The sequence below is a fragment of the Haematobia irritans genome, chromosome 2, assembly GCF_050003625.1.
Source record: "Haematobia irritans isolate KBUSLIRL chromosome 2, ASM5000362v1, whole genome shotgun sequence".
NCBI lineage: Eukaryota > Metazoa > Arthropoda > Insecta > Diptera > Muscidae > Haematobia > Haematobia irritans.
In genome coordinates, this window is record NC_134398.1 from 69,771,328 (window position 1) to 69,777,178 (window position 5,851).

General features: G+C 29.8%; 1 long non-coding RNA gene across 1 annotated transcript; it reads right to left on the minus strand.

Annotated features, from left to right (window-relative positions):
* Positions 1-3,272: 3,272 nt before the first annotated feature.
* On the minus strand, positions 3,273-3,594 carry LOC142225708 (uncharacterized). Its single transcript, XR_012719372.1, has 2 exons — positions 3,530-3,594; positions 3,273-3,462 (listed from the first exon to the last, which is right to left on the minus strand). It is a non-coding gene; the product is annotated as an uncharacterized LOC142225708 (long non-coding RNA).
* Between the last annotated feature and the right edge of the window lie 2,257 nt (positions 3,595-5,851).

Consider the following 5,851-nt stretch of genomic DNA (forward strand, 5'->3'; position numbering starts at 1 on the left):
AAATTCTATACAAATAAAATTTTGTCAAAATTTTCTATAGAAATAAAATTTTTGACAAAATTTTCTATAGAAATAACATTTTGACGAAATTTTCTATAGAAATAACATTTTGACAATGTTTTCTATAAAAATAAAATTTTGGTAGATTATTTTTGCCTCGAGTGGCAACCATGATTATGAACCGATATGGACCAATTTTTGTGTGATTGGGGATCGGCTATATATAACTATAGACCGATATGGACCAATTTTGGCATGGTTATTAGCGGCCTTCTACTAACACCACGTTGCAAATTTCAACCGGATCGGATGAATTTTGCTCCTCCAAGAGGCTCCGGAGATCAAATCTGGGGAACTGTTTATATGGGGCCTATATATAATTATGGACCGATATGGACCAATTCTTGCGTGTTTGTTAGAGACCACATTCTAACACCATGTTCCAAATTTCAACCGGATCGGATGAATTTTGCTCCTCCAAGAGGCTCGGGAGGACAAATCTGGGGATCGACTTATATGGGGGCTATATATAATTATGGACCGATGTCGACCAATTTTTGCATGGTTGTTAGAGACTACATACTAACACCATGTACCAAATTTCAGCCGGATCGGATGAAATTTGCTTCTCTTAGAGCAATCGCACGCCAAATTTGGGGGTCCGTTTATATGGGGGCTATACGTAAAAGTGGACCGATATGGCCCGTTTGCAATACAATCCGACCTACATCAATAGCAACTACTTGTGCCAAGTTTCAAGTCGATAGCTTGTTTCGTTCGGAAGTTAGCGTGATTTCAACAGACAGACGGACGGACGGACGGACATGCTCAGATCGACTCAGAATTTCACCACGACCCAGAATATATATACTTTATGGGGTCTTAGAGCAATATTTCGATGTGTTACAAACGGAATGACAAAGTTAATATACCCCCATCCTATGTTGGAGGGTATAAAAAGTGATGGATTTTTTAAATTTTTAAATAGAAAATTATTTCAAAATATATTTTTTTAAATCAAACTAAAAACACAAAGTCAGATTAAAAAGTAATTGAAAATAGTTACCATTTTAATTTAAAAAATTAATTGAGTTTTTCAATCAACATCGATTAAATTTTTAATTGAATCAATCAAAAAATTAATCAAAATTTTCAAATTAAATCAATTAATTTTTTAATCAAATATTTTTTAATTTTCAATTAAAACGGTGATTGATACTATCATTTTCGTGATTGAAGACATTTCAACTAAAAATTAATTGGATCAATTAATTTCGCGATTGAATCAGAAAAACATTTTTTGTGTGTGGTTGCCCGATTCATATACATAATTTTCGAGAAAATAACATGATTGAGACAAACATGTTTTCTCGACAAACATATATATGGTTGCCGCATTCATATACATAATTTTCGAGAAAATAACATGATTGCGACAAACATGTCCCATATTCACCGTCCGAAAATAACATTTTGCACTTTAAAAATGTTTGGGGTGATCATATTCCTACTCTGAGTGTACCCTCAACAAGATAAGGTGTTACATTTCAAAAAATCTCATCCTGTGTTTATTGTGCTAATTTTTCACCATGCGAATTACCGATTTATTTATTCTATGCATGAAATCTTCCAAGTGTATCACTAAAATCCATACTTAAAAGGCTGTGATGTACATCCTTAAAAATTTACAAATATGGCCATTGTGAGACGTGCCCACCAAAATCAGATTTAGAGACATTAACCTCTAACATTGCTACGTATTCAATAATAAAGGAAAAAACCTGACCTTGGACAACGACAACATGAAAGAGTAATACAAAAACATATGTATACGAAATTCAGGTTTTGGATCAGAACTAATAAAGGGTAAACTATTCCAATAATAACGACAGCAAGCTTTGTTCGACCAGTTTTTATAAAGAGGCTTGGTCTCTTTTTTGTTACAGTTGTAGAATTATTTACATTGACAGAAAAAGAATGCGTACACTAATGAAAATAGTCCTGAGAGTCTGAAATGGAATAACCCCTCTAATATATATTGATTAAATCGCTAAATATCATTGGATTAATTTCGCTTCAGATTTAAACAATGATGGCTTTCTAACCATATTTTATTATCCGATGTTAACTCATTAACCTGCAAAATATCAGCCATTTTTTAACCCTTCCTCTTCCAATTCGGTACAGTATATTATATGCAAAGTATCTGCCATATTGAGTAAGATTTATATGTAGCTCCCAAACATATATTACAGTAAACTTTTGATCTATACGATAAAACAACAACATCCAATATTAATGAGCGTAACAAGCTGTTTCAATTATTATTGAAGTATGGATGATTTTGAAGGTTAAATAGTAATACTCGTAAATAAATAAAGTCATAAATTAACAATTGTTGTTTTTAGAAATACACCCACCATGAAAGAAAATGTTGGTTTTGTTTTAGAAACTTTTAACTAAAATGATTTTCTAATTGCAACATGTTACAAATCAGTAATTACTTTTTGTCAAATTGAAGAACATTTATTAAAATTAATATGTTTTTCTGTTGTTAAAAATGTCTTTAGCGCTGTACACGCTCACAAAAAATCGCTTCTGTAACATATACTCCCAAACATATTTTGCTTCAAGCATATACATTTTTGGGTATTGCCCAAACATTTATATGTTTGATCTCTTCCAATATATAATATGTTTGAAAGCATATTGGTCTAAACAATATATGTTTGGGTAGTCGAAGTTCCAAACATTTTGTATTTTTGCATCCAAATTCAATAATGTTGTCTTCCAAAAAACAATATGTTATTATGTGAACATATAATATGTTTGGAAGCATTTTGCACCCAAAAATAGTATATGCTTAAAAAAAATTCTCCCAAACAATATTGTGCTCAAAATTTTATTTATTTATTTATATATTTACAATCATAATGAATTATGAAAATAAACAGGTAATATAGGTGCTAACAACATAGGCTTCTGTAACATATACTCCCAAACATATTTTGCTTCAAGCATATACATTTTTGGGTATTGCCCAAACATTTATATGTTTGATCTCTTCCAATATATAATATGTTTGAAAGCATATTGGTCTAAACAATATATGTTTGGGTAGTCGAAGTTCCAAACATTTTGTATTTTTGCATTCAAATTCAATAATGTTGTCTTCCAAAAAACAATATGTTATTATGTGAACATATAATATGTTTGGAAGCATTTTGCACCCAAAAATATTATATGCTTAAAAAAAATTCTCCCAAACAATATTGTGCTCAAAATTTTATTTATTTATTTATATATTTACAATCATAATGAATTATGAAAATAAACAGGTAATATAGGTGCTAACAACATAGGTTTTCGACCTGAATGCTCAAAATTTTGTTTCTGCCCAATTGTATATTCCCCCACATCTTTCTCACTTCCACGAGATTTTTTAGTTCTTAGCACCTTTTTCTGTAATACAAACATTGTAGAAGAAACTATTCAATTGTATGATTTTTTTTTTAAATTTTAATTTTACCTTTTGCCGGACGGGGATTCGAACAGCGGACCACACAGTTTGTAAGGATCAAAGAAGTAGATGATCAATTGCCCAAGGAAAAATAAAATGTTAATTTTGTAATAACAAGCAACAACCACCAACTTAATTCAATATCGCTCCCTGTTAAATAGCGCTCCAAGCTACTAAACACATATATGTTTATAGGCTATTTCTAAATTATTATATGTTTGCATCCAAGCATATTATATTTACAAACATTTTATGTCCCAAACATAATATGTTCTAACATATTAACATATATGTCCCAAACATGTTATGCTAGTTTATGAACATTATATGCTTGCACTCAAAAATATTGTGTTTAAAAATTTGTGTTCCAAACATATAATGTTTATAGCCAAACATATGAAAAACAGTCTTTTTCATCCGTGTACGAAGTTCAAGACAGGTACACTTTTAGTAAAATGTACTCATTTCGGAGACTTGTGAACTAAATTTAAGCAAACTTGTTCCATTTTAAATATGAACTATTTTATTGTGCACTATATTTGTATACAATTTTTTTCTTATTTTTAGTTCACGTCATTAAAGTTAGCAAAAAATTATGCAAATATGAAAAATGTTCTCACATTGGACAGAATTTAACTAAAGTCAAGCATTCTTCTTATTCATTTGGCATTAGCGCCACTTTTTCAAGTGTAGAGAATATTTAACCTTTGAAAGGCCAGAAAGAATGCTACCAAGTTTCGCCGGTTTCCCAAGAGGGGATATAAAACAAAACTGTTAAAAAGAACGGACGATGGTGGCAAAGTGTTTTTTTATTCATTATATACAGAAAATGCAGGAACACTGAAACACATTTTGGAATGCTCATTGATATGAAATTAAATTGTTACTGCTGTTAGGCGCCATTAATTAGCTTTAATATCAAAAACATTGATATTTAATGGACGTGACAGCTTTTAACTTTATTTGAGTTCATTGAAAATATTGTTTGAGTTAAAATTTCCTAAACATGGGAAAGTTTCTTTACTTTAATATATACCTATATATAAAAATAAAGCATACAATTTTACTACACTCAGAAAAAAAACACTGTTGTTAATAACAACTACTGCCTGCTGTTTTAGCTGTTTTTTTTTTTGCTGAAACATCAAACAAACTGCTAGTTTCGAACAGCAAACATACAGCTAAAAAACGGTAGTTTGTTGAAATTTTCTGCTAATCCGAATAAAATTATAAATTAAATCCGGTCGATCTAATAATAAAATTACTGCTGAAGTAAGCCCGAAATAGTTGAATGATTCACATAGAACCTCTAAAAAACATTACACAATAAGTAGTTTTTGACTATATAATAGCATTAGTAAACAAATCGCCCTTTTTAATATACGACCCACTCGAATATCGTCATTTACACCCAGAAAAAAGTGTCTTCGAAATAATAAAATTTACTTGTTTCAGTAAAAAAATTCCAAACTGAAAGCAGTTAGGAATAGTTCATTTACTCGAATAAGGCATGGAATTTTACTAATACTGTTTTCTTCGCTCGGTATCAGAATTTACTACTGAACAAGAAAATTTTATTCGCTGATAACAAAGCATTCGTAAAAATAAACAAACCCCGAACTAAAACCAAGTTTCCTCAAATTTAGTAAAATTTCTTATAAAGTGATAATTCTGACTTTCTTTATTATAGAAAGCTTATCATACATACGAATAACACTTGGTATAGAAAAATATTTGAGTTCATTGGTACTAAGAGGTATTCAATCCTTTCAAAATTTAAGGAAACTCACTGGTTAGAATATAGGAAATTTTCCTTTGTCTACCTGTAATCGATATGTTTGTGAGTGGCTTGTTTTTTTAGTTGGAATCGCGTTGTTATGGTATACGGAGAGATTGTTAAAATATAAAATAGTAAAATAGTATAATAAATAACAAATACAATATATGAAATATTTGTTATATTAAATTAGTGAGAGAAATTTTCGTTTTTTGAAAATTATTAAACATAAATAACAAACAATAAGTCTATCAATATTCGTGTACAAAGAAAGAAACCACCAACAGAATAACAACCAATTCATTCATTAGGTAACATTAAGGACGCTAACCTTTTGTGAAAAAATTGGTTTATGATTTTTTATATTTGTAGGTATTGAAATGAGGACAAAATCGTTAGGCAGCAACTTATTAAAAGTGAAAGGTTCAAGAAGAAGAAAAACATTACGTTTTACAGTTGATAACATTACATGGAAATAGTGGAAGAGTTGATTCTTAATAAATATATTTAATATATTAATAAAACACGTATTTTATTGAAGAAAAAATTATATA